Raw genomic sequence first — 18,709 nt, 5'->3', positions numbered from 1 at the left:
TATGAGCTATCCTTGACCTTAAACATTGGATGATTATGGCAAGTAATATATTGCTGTTATGCTTTTTAGAATCATAGAGACACCTTTGTCGATAGCTAAGTGCACTTTACCAAAGACTTCATTTAGATTTAAAGTATACTAAAGTTAATCAGCAGTGGGAACTCAACTGACAGCAATTTAATTTGATTGGGTAAGGTAATTACGTTATTACCAGTAGTGTTTATATATGCACAAGGATATTTTTATTGGGAAAATCTAATTGCTTTCTAACTAAGAAGAGAAAAAAACAAACAAATTTGCTATCACAGGTTAAGAGGATATCCTTCAGTCCTCCAAGAAATAGTTTCTTGTTATATATTAGAGACAAAATGAATTTGTTTTACCTTAGAATATTTGCTGATTTGCAACAGAATTATAGTAAGTTCTTTTTTTAAATACAAATTTTGTTTTTTTTTCTGAATCTTACCACTTCTGCAGGACTTTGGTGATACCCTCAAGATTTTGTGATGATCCCTTTAATTGTGCAAAAACTGTTACTTAAATACATCATAGTCTGTAATTTCCATCTAGAAAAGGTACATAGGTCAAAGCTAAACCCAAGGATCCAGCTTATTAATGGTTATTTGGTTTTCTCATGCCAAAAAAGAAAAAAGCAATTATTTCCTAAACCAGAGTAGCCAGCAGACAGAAGCATGTGTTGCAGTCTTATAAGACTGGATTTAGAGTTGCCTTGTGGGGCATTGCTACGTAATTTAAAAAAAAAATTTTTTTACTGAAGTCCTGATGCGGAGCCTATTTAATTCAATGAAACACGCCCTGATTTTTTATGGTGATTCATAGCACTGGTGATACCTGCCACTTTGCAGAGTTGTATCAGCTATCATTGAAAAGATGCCAGAAGCAAACTTGTTGACAATTGTTGGGCATATCCAGTCAATGGAACTGGGATTCTGGCCATTAAATCCTGACTCTTGAGATAAATCACTAAGGCAACAGAGTGAAGAGAAAGGAAAATAAATTAAATTTCAGATATACTAATTAAAATATGACAAGAAGTTTTATCATCCAGATATATTTCTGGTTGTACAAATACACCATTTCTCCCAGCCGCCCTCCCCTCACACACACACTTGTTTTTCCCTTATACATATTTCAAATAAAAGATTATAATTTTGAATGTGTTGTCTTTTTAAACTAGATGATCCTGCCACTGTTGGAGGCACATAGCCACGGCAAATCTCGCGCTGTACATTGATCACCTGTCCAACCTTTGCCTAGAGTGTGATTCCCAGTTCCTTCAAGAGATCCATCTTTACCTGTCTATAAAGAGGAGCAGGAGGAGTGAGACATCTGGGATAACCACATATCAAAGTTTAACACAAGAGCAGGTTGAATCTTAATTTTATATTGTTTTCTAAATCAGTTGCCAATACTGATTTAAATATTTGCTGATGATTTTCCCTTGGCGCGTATTGTAATGTCATCAGACAGATTACATCATGTGAGTTTTTTGCCAGTTTAAAAATTCCTTGTTTAAAATCCCCACTTACCCAAATGATGCATACATTTTTCACAGCCCCACAGTGTGAAACTGAATCCCAGGTCAGTCCAGCAAGTTTAAAGAAATCAGTTAATGATGATCACATTTAGTGATGTCTTTGAACATGTCTATTGCAAACATGCCTTAAACAAAGAAATGATTTGTTAAGAAGTTCAAAAATGTGGAGGTTTTGTTATTCTTATACCATCCTCTGCTTACATAGTTGAATGCAGGATCTTCAACAAGTACACTCATTTGCTCCAGGCATATTAAACTTACATTTCTTACTTATTCTTTCATAAGAACTTTGCTATGTACAAAACAGACAGGGTTTCACTAACTATCCTAAGGACTGTCTGTCCAGGAGTTTAGCACAGGCCACACACAATTCTGGACTATGTCCAGCTTTTTTCCCTAAGCAGGCTGTGAACCTGTGACCTTAGGAGCCTCAGGCAAGAGGGCTACCTACTGAGCCACCAATACCCAGGTCATCAATAAGTTTTAAATGCCAGTTGCAGACTTTGTAGAGATAATGACTTCAGTGTGTAAAGGTTTTGTTGTGGAGACCACAGTGTCACATATGGTGTGACAGAGTAAATATGCTGAAGCTATTTTAGATCTGTTGTGGAACTGAACTGTCTTCATATAAAAGTTTTGATAGTACATTTCCATTCATGAGATATTATTGAAAGTGACACTGATATATAGGCTTAGGCCCAGATTGTAGAAATTGTTAAAAGAAGGGTTAGCAAAAACAGAAATGTTTTCATGAAATTGTTAGAGTGGAAATTTCAGTGTAAACAGTTTTTGTTTGGATTTAAACATTTTCCTTCAGGATTTGCAACCCACAGAGTACAATGTTGTGCTAGTGAACAAGAACCAGAATATAAAAACAGTAACCGAGAACCAGATAATGAAAGTGATGAGTCGATTTTTATTGTGTTTGTTAAATGAAATGCAAAGATTAAACAAGAAAAAACTTTGAGAGGTTAGACTTAAAAAATTATTTAAATCTAATATAGGCTGAACCTCTCTGGTCCATGATCACAGATGTTCCAGACCAGAGAGCCCCTGGATCAGAGAGTGCCAGTGGTAGAGGCTGCTGGCAGTTGAACCAATCCTGCAGGCTGACTATCTGCAGGGTTTGTGGGGCTGGGGACAGGGAAGTCTGCAGGACCAGGGACAGCAGAGCCCGCAGAACCCATGGGGCTGGTGGACAGCAGAGCCCACAGGGATGAGGGGCAGTGGAGCCGGGAGAGTTTGTGGGTAGTGTAACCCACAGAACTGACAGAGTCGGGGGCAACGGGGCCAGTGGGGCTGGGGGCAGCAGAGCCCATGGGGTGGCCAGAGTTGGGAGCAGTGGAGCCAGCGAGCAGTGGGCAAGCAGAGCTGGGGATAGCGGAGCCCATGGTAGCAGGGCTGGTGGAGCTGGAGATAGCAGAGCCTGTAGGGCTGGCAGGCTGGGTGCAGTTGAGTGGAGTGTCAGCAGAGCAGGGAGACTGGCGCACACAGATCCTGGAAGCCTGACCTCCCTTGGTCTAGCAAACTCCCTTGTTCTGAACCAGTCAGGTCCTGAAGGAGCCAGACCAGGGAGGTCCAACCTGTAATTCAATATGACATTAGTAACACAAGTAAAGACATTTGTTTGTTTTAAAATATTTTAACTTGAGAGTATCTCTGTATTATATGTTCTTGTCTTGTTCAGATAAAAGATAAAATTACCCCAGATGAAGTCTTAAGATTTTTGGTCTAATTCTATATTCTTAATATTCTCCATTTCCAATTTAGTATTTAGGAAAAAATAAATAAAAGGTGTATGAGAGTTTAGATAATTCTCATTCATTTACTGTTATTATTAATCATGACTATTATTAGGACCCTACCAAATTCATGGCTGTGAAAAAACATGTCACAGACCGAAATCTGATCATTTGTGTGCTTTTGCCCACAGAACATACTATTGTGTGGCAAGACGACTATGCACACAGTAAATAAATGGGAGAGACCATTGTTTCTCAAAATGGGGGTCCTGACACAAAAGGGGGCCAAAAGGCCTTTGAGGGGAAGAGGAGTATTATCATCCTTACTTCTGAATTGCTACTTGCAGCAGCACTGCCTTCAGAATCTGTCAGCCATATACTAGGCAGTGCAATCTATTTAAATGAGTTAATGTTTTTGATACTTTCAATGTAAACAGTTTAAGTTTTTGATAATAGCTTCATAGAACAATAAGCATTATGTATGAACCTAGGAAACTTGACTAGATCACTAGCATTATCAAATTAATTTTAATTTTTTCAATATTTCTGATTAGTTAATACTAGGGGGCTGCACCCACTGCTCACTACACTCATCAACTTCCCTTTCTCTGGGTGTAGGCAGCCCCAGCTTTCTCCTCAGCCCCTGGGGAGGGCCAGAGCTTCACCAGCCTTGTCTCTCGCCCTCCCACCCAGCTGCTGGGAAGGGCCGGGCCAAGGTCTCAAAGTGGCAGCCCCAGCTCTTGCCTCTGGCCCTTGAGGAGGGCTGGGGCCACAGTGCAGCAGTCCCAGTTCTCCACGTGGGCCCTGTAGGGGGATGGCTGCGAGTGGGTGGGTTTTGGCTTCTGTGGATACAGAGTGATGTGATGAAATCACTCTGTCCCTCAGGAAACATTTTTTTATATATAGATATAAGTATATGTTTTCTTTATTTATGCTACACTTGAGCCCAGACCTGCACATGCTTAATAACACACACAATTCTGATTAATGCAAGCAGCCTTATTGACTTGTGTACGCCTGTGAGCAACTCTCTGCAATATTAGGGTAGGTTTTTTGTTGTTGCACTAATATGTTAGTTTTCATAATGACAGCAGAGAAATATGGTTAAAATTTCTTGAGGGCTGTAGCTGGGATAACATTAGAACTGTAGATTTGCTTGATAGTCTTTCTGTTATTTTGTATGTCTGCTCTGAATACTACAAGAAAACAAGTGATGTGCAACATTTTTGTTACTTTTGCTCCAGTAGATACACACTTAATTTGGTATCTGATATAATCTAATAAAATATAACAGAGAAATAAAAATTAAATACACAGAAAGAGCCCCCTTTTCAAAGGGTCAGTTTCTGTAACTCATACTTGTGTTAATTTGTACCTTATTCCACAAATATTCCTATTAATTGCACCAGGCTACTCGCAGAGTAAGGAAACAAACAGTTTTAGCAGGGGTGGCAGAATCTTCTATGATTCTATTTAAGTTGAACATTAGGAAAAACTTCCTAACTGTCAGGGTGGTTAAACATTGGAGTAAATTGCTTAGGGAGGTTGTGGCATTTCCATCACTGGAGATATTCAAGAGCAGATTACATAGACATCTATCAGGGATGATGTAGACCAGGAGTTCCCAACCTTTTTCAGTCCCCGTGCTCCCTTGGTTTTTAGTAAACCTTCCCATACCCCCTATTCAATATGAAAGGAAATAAATCCTAGACTCTAGAATCCACAACTTCTTTCACTAACATTACTACTTTTGGAATATTTCAATTAGGATAATCTAGTTATTTACCGAATATTCCCCGTACCTGCTTGACAAGCTTCTCGTATCCCCTGGGGGTATGCATACCCCAGGTTGGGAACCCCTGATGTAGACGGTGCTTGGTCCTGCTGAGAGGGCAGGGGACTGGACTTGATGATCTCTCAAGGTCCCTTCCAGTTCCAGTATTCTATGATTCTATGAATCTATGCAAATGTAGATAATACTTGAGCTACAGATTCATATTGTTTTATGTCTTTCATAAACAATGTATTTCATAAAGCACAACAGCTACAACAATGGACACTGTACTATATTTAGTACTATACTATATACTTAGTACAGTACTATAATTAGTTTACATATGTAGAAACAAGACACAGGAAGATTCATTAAATGATGGAAACATTCACCAGTGCATGGAACTATCCAGAATTGGAAGACTGTTGAATACTGCAAAGAAGAGGTAGGTTTTAAGATGCATTTCAAAGACAATTATGTCCATGAAGTAGAGAATGGTATCAAGGTGATGAATGTCATATTAATAGCTAGCTGATGAACACACTGTGATAGCTAGTGCAGTGGCATAAAAAGGGATTGACCTCAAACTGGAGAGTAGAGATGGAAAGTGGGGGTCTGAAAGGATGATCAAGCTGACAGAGTAATTGGGAATTCAGAGAGAAATTAATAGGACCATGGCTATGAAAATCCTTGACGATGAAAGACGTTTCTTAATGAATGAGGACTTATTTGGAGGCCAGTGAAAAGCTTTTCAGGACAAGTTGTGTTTTTAGCTCTGAGTTATCAAGCTTACCGTAAAATTGCGAGTATAACATGCACTTTTTTCCCCAGTCTTTAAGGGTTAAAGCCGGGGTGCACATTATACATAGGTCATCTGTAAAGTTTTTAACTCACCCTCCCCACCAGGCTCCTGGACAAGGCATGGCACGCGGGCAGCTGTGCAGGGGGCCCCCGCAGCAGGCGCGAGGTCAGCGCGGCTGGCTGGCAGCTGGGCAGGGCACCCCCACAGCAGGCGTGAGCTCAGCCAGGCTCCCGGACAAGGTGAGGAGCTGGTGGGTGGGGAAGCTGGGGGGGAGAGGCAAGGGGCCCCGCGGCAGGCGCGAGCTCAGTGCGGCACGAGCTCAGCTGGGCAGGGGACCCCTGCAGCAGGCGCGAGCTCAGCCAGGCTCCCGACCAAGGTGAGGAGCACCCTGGCTCACTGCCTGCCCGGTGTCGGCATGAACAGCTGGGCGGGGGAGGAGGGCCAGGGGCCCCGCAGCAGGTGCAGCTCCCAGGGCTGCACACATTTCCGGGTGAGCCTGCAGGTGGGAGAGGCGCCTTCCTTCCTATATGTACACCGTACAATCGCGAGTATAATGGGGGTGTGCATTATAGATAAGAGTTCAGTTTATGCTGGGATTCTGATGTTTAAAAGATAGGTGCGCATTATGCATACGTGTGCATGATACTCGAGATTTTACGGTATTACAAAAAGACAGATGGATAGATATGAATGACTTTGGGAAACCATAGCGGGAAGGAGGTACAGTACTCAAATGATGTGATGAGTGAGCAACCAGAGTGAGTATCAAGACAGAAGCCAATGGGAGGCTATGTTGTAGAAATGATATGCAGGCATGCAGTTATAGCACTATAAGAACTAATAATGAATTTTAAAGGTAAAAAATGACAGCAAAATTATGGACATAATCGGTAAAAGATATAGATTAGCTAAAAGCTCCATGAGAGGTGCTTCTCTTCCATAGAACATTATGAAGATGCCCATTTTAGCGCCATTCAGTGAAAGAATGTTAATATGGAGCCTAGTGTTTATATGTTTGTCCTTTTACCATTTTAAAATTTGTTACCTTTCAATTTCATTGGCTATCCTGCACTCTTCTAAAGAGAGATTGAATAACAGCATTCTACACCAGTGGTTCTCAGTTTTTCCATACCTTGTGCCCTTGTTACAACAGAAAAAGGTTTCAGGATCCCCACATTACTCAACTCCCTTTAATTTAACTATAAAGATAATATTTTTCACAACACCCTTAAAGCAGTTTGCAGCTATTCTTGAGGATCATGAGCCCCGGGCCAAGAACCCACAATTTATAAGATTCATCATTTTATATACCTCTTCCAGACCATTCATATTCATCTCTCCAATAAACTAAAGAGTCTCCTCATGTGGAAGTCTTTCCATGCTTCAGATCATTTTTGTGGACTCTCTGGATCTCTTCAGTTTTTGCAGTATCTTTTTTTAGGTGGGGTAACCAGAACTGAACTCAATATTCCACCTGAAGTGTACCATCAATTTTATAATGGTGTAATAATCTTTTCCATATTATTTTTTGTCCTGTTCTTTATACACTTGATGACAATCTTGTACAAAGGAATTAAGCTAAATATTGACACTGATTCATATGACAATGAAGTGACATACGAAGCTACTGTAGTCAGACTTATCTCTCTGCTCTTTTAGTGCTTAGTCATTCAATGGAGATGATCATTGAATCACAGGGTCCCATATATAAGGATGGTTTTGATGTGGTCACTTATCCAGAAGACTGGAAAAGGGCAAATATTGTGCCCATCTATAAAAAGGGGAATAAGAACAACCAAGGAAACTACAGACCGGTCAGTTTAACGTCTGTCCCAGGGAAGATAATTGAGCAGGTAATTAAGGAAATCATATGCAAACACTTGGAAGGTAATAAAGTGATAGGGAATAGCCAGCATGGGTTTGTGAAGAACAAGTCATGCCAAACTAATCTGATAGCTTTCTTTGATAGGATAACGAGCCTTGTGGATAAGGGAGAAGCGGTGGATGTCATATACCTAGACTTTAGAAAGGCATTTGATACGGTCTCGCATGATATTCTTATTGATAAACTAGGCAAATATAACTTAGATAGGGCCACGATAAGGTGGGTGCATAATTGGCTGGATAACCGTAGTCAGAGAGTTGTTGTTAACGGTTCTAAATCCTGCTGGAAAGGGATAACAAGTGGAGTTCCTCAAGGGTCTGTTTTCGGACCCGTACTGTTCAATATCTTCATCAATGATGTAGATATTGGGATAGAGAGTACGCTTATTAAGTTTGCAGATGATACCAAACTGGTGGGGTTGCAACTTTTTTGGAGGATAGGGACATAATTCAAAATGACCTTAGCAAGTTAGAGAAATGGTCAGAGGTAAACAGGATGAAGTTTAATAAGGAGAAATGCAAAGTGCTCCACTTAGGAAGGAACAATCAGTTCCATACATACAAGATGGGAAGCGACTGTCTAGGAAGGAGCATGGCGGAAAGGGATCTAGGGGTCATAGTGGACCACAAGTTGAATATGAGTCAACAGTGTGATGCTGTTGCAAAAAAAGCAAATATGATTCTAGGTTGTATCAACAGGTGTGTTGTAAGCAAAACTCGTGAAGTCATTCTGCCGCTCTACTCTGCACTAGTTAGGCCTCAGCTGGAGTACTGTATCCAGTTCTGGGCGCCACATTTCAAGAAAGATGTGGAGAAATTGGAAAGGGTACAGAGAAGAGCGACAAGAATGATTAAAGGTCTAGAGAACATGATCTATGAAGCCAGGCTTCATGAACTGGGCTTGTTTAGTTTGGAAAAAAGAAGATTAAGGGGGGACATGATAGCGGTTTTCAAATATCTAAAAGGGTGTCACAAGGAGGAAGGAGAAAATTTGTTCCTCTTGGTTTCTGCGGACAGGACAAGAAGTAATGGGCTTAAAGTGCAGCAAGGGAGGTTTAGATTGGACATTAGGAAAAAATTCCTAACTGTCAGGGTGGTCAAATATTGGAATAAATTGCCAAGGGAGGTGGTGGAATCTCCCTCTCTGGAGATATTTAAGAACAGGTTAGATAGACATCTGTCAGGGATGGTGTAGACGGAGCTTGGTCCTGCCTTGAGGGCGGGGGGCTGGACTCAATGACCTCTCGAGATCCCTTCCAGTCCTATGATTCTATGATTCTATCTACTAGAAAAGAGATTTTTTTTGATAGGCTAATAAACAAACATCCATAAGATAGCAATGATTTTTGGTCATGATCAAACTAAGTTGACTTTGTACCTGTGATCTAGGGTTGAAAGATACTTTGTATCCCATTACCTGTCCCCTGAATACTGGTCTTTTAAAGACTTAACACCATTTTTAGTTCATGTACATGTCTAGAGGAGAAGCAGTCTGTTTGTGTATTGACCTTTAAAATACCAGCAACTGTTGTGTTTCAAAAAATTGAGCTGTCAATCTGAATTTAGCAGCTTGTCAACAAATGATGATTGAGGATTTGAACAAGCATTCAGATACTGGAATAATAATGTTAAGCAGACTGTCAGACAGCTTTAACCCCCTCATACTGAAACATATGCAGTGTAACAGTTACTCATGAAATACGAAACTACGGGAACAGCTGAATAAATTCAAACACTTTTTGAACATTCTAGCTTTTATCTTAAAATTGGAGAATATAGAAGAAAAACTTTTATTTTTGTATTCTGTAATAACTAGGAAAACTTAAAAATGTCTTGCAGTTGCTGGTTTAAAGAACAACTGGCAATTTTTAACACTATGGTATATTTAGCCAGCCCATACGAACTCTATTCCTTCTCACTCATTAAGGAATGAATCTGGTTTCTGTTTTGTTCAATACTGTATATATATCACACCCATAAATATTTGAACTAAGTAAATACAAGATCTCAAACATAGAATACGCTTTCAGTATAAATTGGGGGCTGGGAGTGTCTTTTAAAATATTTTATTCAAAGGCCAAATGCTGCCCTTTAGAGAAAAATTCTTAAGCCAAAATATGGATGGATTTCCATGTGCTGAATAGCAGCAAATTCTTGTCCAGATTATGTCTTGATTTTCACGTTTTATATGTCTACATATCTGGCTATAAAAAATCTCTGGTGAGGGGGTTGCAGATACTCACTTCAGAAACACATGGCCAGTGTTCAGCCATATCTGGGGCTAATTTAATTCTCCTCCTTCATTCAAAGTGCCTACAAATACAGGACAGACTCCCTAATAATTTTCTTACTTGAAAGCACAATAATTATATTCCTAACAGGTAATAGCATGAATTGGACATATATTTATAACTGTGCTAAAAAACATGCATAATGTGAAAGATATTTCCTTTATGGATACCAATCATGTTGCATATTGTAAAAGTCTAATTAAAAGTGTTCTTATATAGATTTATACATACAGCCCAGTTATATACCTGACCTTTCTACACTGCAAAGTAATGAATAAAAGTTTGCATGATTTTGTCACATGGACATTTGTTACTGTCACCCTCTCCCTGCTGCCTCAATACTTTGTCTATTCAAAGCATATCTATATGATACATGTGATATGAAATTCTAAGTGACATTCTAGGTTACAACCAATGGTACAGTCCATACAAAGTTTTTGTTATATTTTACAGTTCATGGTTAAAACAATTCTCTGTATACCTACTTAATGTGGTTAGATCAATCCTTTTTATAAAGGCTGAATCCTCTTGTGTGTGATATGCCTTTTCAGTAGGATCAAACACAGAATAAATTTAATTCGAAAAGTATTTTAAAACAAAGACAATTATAAATGTTGAACATATGGAGGTTGTTTAAGAGGCAAAATCATATAAGAAGCAAAATAAAAATGCAATATATAGAAACATTACCTTGCATTACACAAATAATTAAATAGATAATGTGATACTCCTCCATTTAAATTTACAAAACCAAATACTTACTTTAAACATAGTATAGTGTCCACTTTTTATTTAATGATGTTTTCATCTATTGACTGAATATCTGGAAGACTCAAAAGTACATCCTGCTTTAGCAAAGTTAATAACATATGAATTAAATTTTTCCCCCAGCTATTTTGGTTCCACATGGTAATGTAGGAATTCATGGGATACTTTATTAATTCTACTGACTTTGGCCATACCTGCCCCTTTATGGGATTCTGCAACATAAAGGGGGGAACATAATGTACAAATAGAGATAGCCGCCCTATTCAGAGAATGAGAGAATAACAGCATGTTGTCAACAAGGTGCAGTGGTTACTGTCAGCTCCTGAAATGTTTGATCCTACATTCATAGAAGTCAATGGCAATACTTCAATTGACAGTAATTAGTTCAGGATCAAGGCCTAAATGCATAAAGCCACATTTATGCATTGTACAATATCAATAAAAACATACCTCACTAAAAATAATGAACTTGTATTAATGACATGTGAACTTTACGTCTCAAAAATCATGAATTTCTGAAAGCTAAGTTTGCTTTTCACAATATCAATTTGGTCACAGTGCACCCTCTATTTATTTGACGGTATACATTAGTAACAGTCAATATTGATTTGGGTTTTCACTTAACAAGGAAAATAAAACTGCAAAATCTGGCATACTGATAACATGGCAAATTTCTGCTGTTCGTTTAATTTTAATCATGCTGGGAATTTCCTGATTTTTGAGAATTGGATTTCTGAATCTCAATATTGAATTATTGAGATTGGTTTTGTTTTAAAATTTATGTTTGAACAAGAAATGTAAAAAGAAGAAAGGCTTTGCCCACAGAACTTGTGTATGCCCTGATCCAGTTTGATAATTTTTAGCATTTGAAAGTTGAAAGTTTGAAATTCAGTTTACACCTATACACTATGAAATACACTATGTAAATCAGCATGTTAAAAACACTTAAATATCTACATTAAAAGCTCCATAGCCCAATAACATCCCTGCTATACAACTTTCCGGATCCTGGCCCCAATAGATAGAACAATCCTTAATTAATACTTTAAATTCCTTAATACAGAGCTTTTTGGCCTAGAGCTCTTATAAATTCCTTTTTCTGTAGATATGCTTTCTATGTCTGCTGGTTTTGGTAGTGCAATAGTGTGTCCTTAATAATATGCTTTTTAAAAGGAGCTAAAAAGATACAAGAAAGCTATGTACAAAATTTTAGTTTTTAACACTCAATTTTAAAATTACTAAACTGATTTTCTTCAAAGTTTTGTTCCAACAGTCTTTTTCAATGAAATCTGCAAAACAAAGTTTGACAGTCCAAGCTGTAGCCATTTGACTCACACACAGCCGCAAATTGAGGACAGGCACATGAATGGAATTAAAGCAACAGGCTGAAATGTTTTTTAAGCTTTAGCATAGGGGAGGGGAACTACTTGCCCATCACCCATACTCTCCCATTCTAGGCATTTAATTGGTTCCAGTACCCGGATTACATGGCTCCTTACTATGTAACCCATAACTAGTGGTATGCCCTCCTCAGCCTTCCCCACCAGACTCAACTCTCTGTGTATGCTAGGAAATTATTTTGAAATACAGGCAGTCCCCGGGTTACATGGATCCGACTTACATCGGATCCCTACTTACAAACGGGATGAGGCAACCCCGCACTAGCTGCTTCCCCCCAGCAGACCATGGAAACGCGAAGCTAGAGCCGCCCCAGCAGACCACGGAGACGTGGAGCGGCTTTTCTCAGCAGACACCTCAGCTTGAGAATAAAGGACTGAGGGAAGTGAGGTGTGGGAGAATAAAACTGAGGTCTGGAGAAATGTTTGGCTAGAGTTTTCCCTACAATATGTACCAGTTCCGACTTACATACAAATTCAACTTAAGAACAAACCTACAGTCCCTATCTTGTACGTAACCCGGGGACTGCCTGTAATGTATTTTGAAATAATAACTCCATAATAACTATTTTGAAATAGCATGTCCACACTGCAGGGAAGCCTCCAAATTAGTTCAAGGCAGGCTTCCTTAATGTGGATGCGCTGCATCCACTAAGAGCCCCAGGAAACACTGGGGAGTAATTACTTTGAAAGACTCTGGGGAGTAGTTTTTTTGAAATAGCAGCAGTGGAGCATCCACACTATTGCTATTTTGAAATAATTATTTTGAAATAAGCATTATTCCTTGTGGAAAGCAGGAGTTATTATTTCAAAATAACCAGCCCCTTATTTTGAAACAGTGGGCTTAGTATTGTGGATGCTGCGCTTTTTATTTCAAAATAAGGGTGTAGACCAGGTATAGACCAGGGCTCTGAGTCCAAGCACCCTCCCTTCTTTGATGGGGACAGAGGATGCAGAACATTAGGGACCTAGACTTGTAATAGTCATAAAATTTAACGCTGGCCCACAAAGACCTTACCTTATCCCATGAGCCTGAGGTCTGTCACCAAACTACAGGCCTTTTATGTCTCTGAACCATCTATTTTATCCTTTTAATCACACTGGAAGCTGGGCCCACATTTTGGTGAATTAACGACTCAAGCCAAATATCTCAAGGTATATCTACACTAGCCCGTTAATTCGAGCTAGGTAGGCAAATCAGGTAAAACCGGAGTTGCAAATGAAGCCCGGGATTTAAATATCCCGGGCTTTATTTGCATGCTCCCGTCCTGCCGCCATTTTTAAATCCCCCTTAGTTCGAACGAACTGCCCGCGGCTACACACGGCAGTTTAAAGTTAATCCGAACTAAGTCCTTATTATTTCAAAATAACCAGCCCCTTATAAGTCCTTAGTCCGGATTAACTGTTACTCCTCGTGGAATGGGGTGTAACAGTTAATCCGAACTAAGGACTTAGTTTGGATTAACTTTAAATTGCCACATGTAGCCGCGGGCAGTTCGTTTGAACTAAGGGGAATTTAAAAATGGCGGCCGGACGGGAACATGCAAATATTGAAATCCCGGGCTTCATTTTCAACTCCGGTTGCCTGATTTGCCTACCTAACTCGAATTAACGAGCTAGTGTAGACATACCCTCAGTTAGGTACTCAGTGCATTCTTACTCAATCCACTGTGGCTTGAAGGGCTGTGAAAACATAAAGTAATAATTTACTTGGGTAAATCTAGGACTTTGAGCTCAAAATGTGACTTTTATATGAAGCTAAAACATCATTTCAGCTTGTATACATCGCAACTTGATCACAAATGATATAGTACTTTGATTTCTTTTTAGTTGTATCTTACTCCTTTGTTTACCAGAATTATTGTTATTTACTCCTTTATTTATCATAATGTGCCTTATTCTTGGTTCAGAAGTATTCATTATGTATTATTCAACTATTTGAGGAGGGGAGCAGAGAGAAATAAACCAAATGTTAATTGCAGACAAGTACATCTAAAATGTGTAATACTTGTAAACATATTTTAAAAAACTTATGGGGAGTCTGAAAAAAAAGCTAGCAATAAATAAACTGTTTAGGGTATACATGAAAAGATACTTTATCTGATCGAATTTTCCACAGTTAACTGGTGCAGATAAATAGTTTTTCACTTACTCCCTAATGTGTTTATGGGAAATTAATAGTCCATGAGGCACTTCGAATAGCAGAATCATCTCTTCACATATAGATTATCATTCAATTTTTGCTATAGGAAATCCAGTTCTGAAACCTGTATTTTACTGCCCATTAGATATAGGCTTTCTGGGTCCCAGGTGTGGGCATCATGCTGACATTCAGGCAAGCTTGAACCACCATTGTGCATTTCCAGCACTTTTAGGGTTTTTGTATACTAATTAAATAGTATACTGGTAAATCTCTATGCAGATCTGTTTTTTCTCACAGAAGCAGAACTTTAAAATAATGAATGCTTAGAAAAGGGAAATGAATTACACATTCATGAATTCATGATCTAGGCACAAACATTTAAATATGCTTAATGACAGCAAGCTACACTTCTGGAAATAATGTTTTGCAAACAGTCTTGTGGAAAGCTGGCCTCTTGTATAGAATGATTCATACATTAAATTAATGTTCTCAGTAAAAGGAATATTAAAAACAAAGTGCACAAAGAGCGGCAGGAATATTAATGAATTAGCATATACTTCTATAACTCTCTTTTGAAGTAATTTTTCCATCTGTTTTAACTAAGTGTTATGTCATTATATGCCTGTGAGATATCTAAAGCATGCAGGCTTCCTTTTTTTCATGTGTTACAAGCCCATATTGTATTTGCATTGTATCTTCCGTCTTCAAAAAACCTTCTCTCAACCCTCTTGACTCTCTGGATCCCTCTTAATCTAAACAATCCTTAAGTGGGTGCTCTACCAACATCAACTCTGATCTTAATTCCCTCCAGTCTGTTTTCCACACTGCACTCCACCAAAGCCACCCTGCCCCAGTGTGCTAATAGAGTCAGGTAAATATATTCATTCTACATTATTTTAATAATTAATTAAGTTAATAATTTTCCATTATTTGCACATTTGTAGTTAGTATTGACTGATAGTTAGCTAATTCAAAGCAACACTTCATCTTCATTCTCTTTGATTTGCCTGCTTCTGTGTCCTCCCTTCTGTTAGGTTCTGCAACTCCTCTTCTCTCTTGATTTTCATCAGCATTGCAGTATCTCCTTCACTGTGTTCTCTAGTGAATTTCATACTCTTCTTTGGCCCTGTTTCATGATGAACCTTAGTGCTCTATCCTTAGTCTTTTCTTCTTCTCTCTCTACCAAAGCCATTTTCAACGATCTCTCTCTATATTAAAAAAACCTTTTCCTGCGGGATGACAAAGCGATGTCATGATGTCACTCTGCGTCCCGCCTGCGTCCTCCCTCTTTCCTTCCTCTCTCTCTCCCCCTTGCCCACTTTCCCAGCTCGAGGCTGACTTAATTGTTTCCCCTCGCCACTTGGAATTGCTATTTTAAACCAAGTCCCTACTCCCCTTCCTCCACCCCTAACCCATACAGCTTTCAATGCCAAGAAACAAGGCACAGTAGCTGGCAGACCCTACATCACAGCCATGGCAGCCCAGGGATGGTGGGGAGGGTATGGTGCTCAGGACAGCAGCCGGGGGACAGGCACTAGGAGCAGGGCGCCCAGCTTGGCTTATGTGCCAGCAGCGGGCTGTTAGGGGCTTTCTCGCTGCCAGGCTCTTAGGGAGCCAGAAAGTGGTGCTTGACTGCCTGGACTCTAGCTGCCTGCACAGAGACTCACCCCTCCCAAGTGGCCGCACTTACCACGGCTGCCAGAGTACCCCCACGCTGCCTTGGGGAGCTGCCGCACCGAATTGTCTGCTCCTTTCCTTCCACTACTGGTGGGTGGATGGACAGCCCTGCACTCTGTGGGCAGGGCTTGGGCAGTGACCAGTGCAGGCCAGACGGCATGGGAGAGAGGCTGGGACAGCCACCTCCTGTGCTGCTGCTTTCTCCACCTCAGCAGGCTGTAGTGTTCTGGAGCACCGTGTGCACATGCCACTACCTACACCTCACTATGTCCTACACAGAGCGGGCAGGCACCCCTGCACCTCCCCGGCTGCTGGGACCAGAGCTGGGCCTGGTGTACACCACAGCTGAGGGGTTAGGATTGGGGAAAGGGAGAAAGGGCCCGGGCTGGCAGGAGGGGGGAAGGGAGAAAGGACCTTAGCTCGCGTGGGACAGGGAGGGAGAAAGGGCCTGGGATGGTGAGGGGAGGGAAAAGAAACCCAGGCTGGCATGGCTTCCACCCAGACCTCTCGGTGGCCAGATTGGGGGAAGAAACGAGGTTGCCTACCCCCTGCAAGAGGGGGGTTTGTGAGCACAGCAAACAGGGGGCACAGCTCCCTAATGAATATTATACAAATGATTCCCAAATCTACCTCTAGACTCTCCTCCTTCTCTCTTGTCCCAGCATGTTTGCAGACCTTTCCTCACTGCTGTGTCCCTCTCGCCTCAAGTTTACAGTTTTAAAAACTGGAATTCTACATTTGCAGGTTGGGGCTGAATCCTGTCACTTCCACCTATTCCCTTCCTAGTCAGAATGATAGAGAAATTTTGAAAAGTTGTGCCACCATAATTTATATCCTGAACTTGGTTACCTTGTCTGCGCAATACATCATTGGGCTACACAAAAGCTCAATAGATTTTGGGATTTGTGGCAGTAATCAACATACATTTGAGAGAATGAGAATGCATATAGTTCCTAGCACTGTGCATCATTTATTCTTTTATAACATTTGATTCCCTGTGTATGGGGTCCATAATACTGACAGTTTATTGCCAAGAGCTAAGTAATAGTTAACTGCTTGAGAGGGGTAGACTAGTTAGTCTATAACTAGAAAAACTTAAAAAACAATTAATCGTCTAGCAGCACCTTAAAGACTACATCTACATGCTTTGTTAGTCTTTAAGGTGCTGCTAGATCATTTGTTGTTTTTTAAGTAATAGTTAACTACACATTTGATTTCTTCAGAAACTTGTGTTTTTTTGTAGTATATGTAAAACTTGTTTACTTTATGTAACTATTCCCCTTGTCTAAATTTAACTTGTAGAAATTGATGTTAAATGTTCAAAGGGTCATGTAAAACTCTTAAATTGTTAGGTTCAAAACTGCATTAAATGTTGACATTTTCGTTAGATCCCAGTGCTGAGGAATGTCCGGCTTTCATCATAACAGAGATGTTTAGTTCTATGTAAAGTCTAAATACTCTGCCCTTGGGAGATATCTTGCTGTCACCTGCTCCTAAATTGAAAATTATTTGTTCAGCCAAAGGTTTTTTTAAAGGAATTTATTTTTTCTTTAACAGTGGTCTTTGATGTGGGACGGAATTCCTTCAATGTAAAATAAACCAAGGCCTAAGTAAGAGATCCTATGTTGGAGAGATGCTATTAAACAACTATTTAGTTTAAATGCATCCTGTTCTAGATAAGCAACTAAAATCTGTCCCTTTTTGACCTCTTTCTTTCTGTCTATGTTAAAAAGATACCTAGATTTTTGAATAAATGTCTTTTTAGAAATGTTATCAAGAGAACACTTTAAACTCCTCCTATTAGCTCTTTCTCAGTAAATAAATAAATGATATATGTGAACTTACTTAGTGTTCATATTCACAATTCTAATGTTCCTCAATAGCCACTATATGGAATAATGGAGGAACAAAATAAAATAGAATATAAAAAGAAAAGATAACATAACTTAATATTAACATATAATCAAAAGAGTATACATCTCAGATAGAACCAGAACTATCAAAAGCATAATTCTAATGTTAAAATATAAGAAAATCCTACAAACCCCTTAGATGTACAGATGTAGCTCCCATTGAAGTTAATGGGAACTTTTTCCATTTACATCAAAAGTGTATTTGGGTCTGTGCTAACATCTCAATCCTATTTTTTCTGTATAAGAAAAAACAATAAGGGTCTGTTTATTTTTAAAGGCTCTTGTTGAAATTAGGGGGAGCTTTCATGAGTAAGACTATTTAAAAACTTAGCAAGGGGCTCTGGTTTTGGCCCTGCTTTAATTGTTTTCATTAAGAATATTGCAGAGTATGTTTTACAAATAAACAGGGCTGGTGAATATGAAAGTGTAATATGCTGGCACAAGGATGGATGGACCAGAGTTTAGGGCAGCAGCAGAGAAACTTTGCAGAAGAGCCAGATTTAGTGGGTAGAAACAAACCTTTTTGTGGTTACAGGTTTATTTTTCACGGTTCTTATACATCCAGGAAATGCAAACTAAAATCCCATCACATTCTCTAGCTACACTTCCTGCATGAAAATGAAAACTTTAAATCTTCATTGGGGGCCATTGTTCGGCACCTCTGAAAATCTAACTGTGTGTGTCTTGAGTTGGCACAAAAAAATCAGTGGCTCTTTTTGAATATTTGTCTGTTGTTTTGCCCAATATTGAAAAGAATTCT

General features: G+C 39.5%; 1 protein-coding gene across 6 annotated transcripts in view; it reads left to right on the top strand.

Moving 5' to 3' along the window:
* ERC2 (ELKS/RAB6-interacting/CAST family member 2) overlaps nt 1-18,709 on the top strand; it is a 1,139,467-nt gene that overhangs the window by 1,035,056 nt on the left and 85,702 nt on the right. Inside the window, exon 21 of one of the 6 annotated variants that reach the window (XR_016350432.1) lies at nt 1,199-1,388. The exons of the other annotated variants lie outside the window; for them this stretch is intronic. The gene's annotated coding sequence lies outside the window, so the exon portion shown is untranslated. The remainder of the gene's footprint in view (nt 1-1,198; nt 1,389-18,709) is intronic. 6 annotated transcript variants of the gene reach the window in all.

The sequence above is a fragment of the Pelodiscus sinensis genome, chromosome 11, assembly GCF_052426305.1.
Source record: "Pelodiscus sinensis isolate ZL-2025 chromosome 11, ASM5242630v1, whole genome shotgun sequence".
NCBI classification, from domain to species: Eukaryota; Metazoa; Chordata; order Testudines; family Trionychidae; genus Pelodiscus; species Pelodiscus sinensis.
This window is presented reverse-complemented; position numbering and strand designations above follow the sequence as displayed.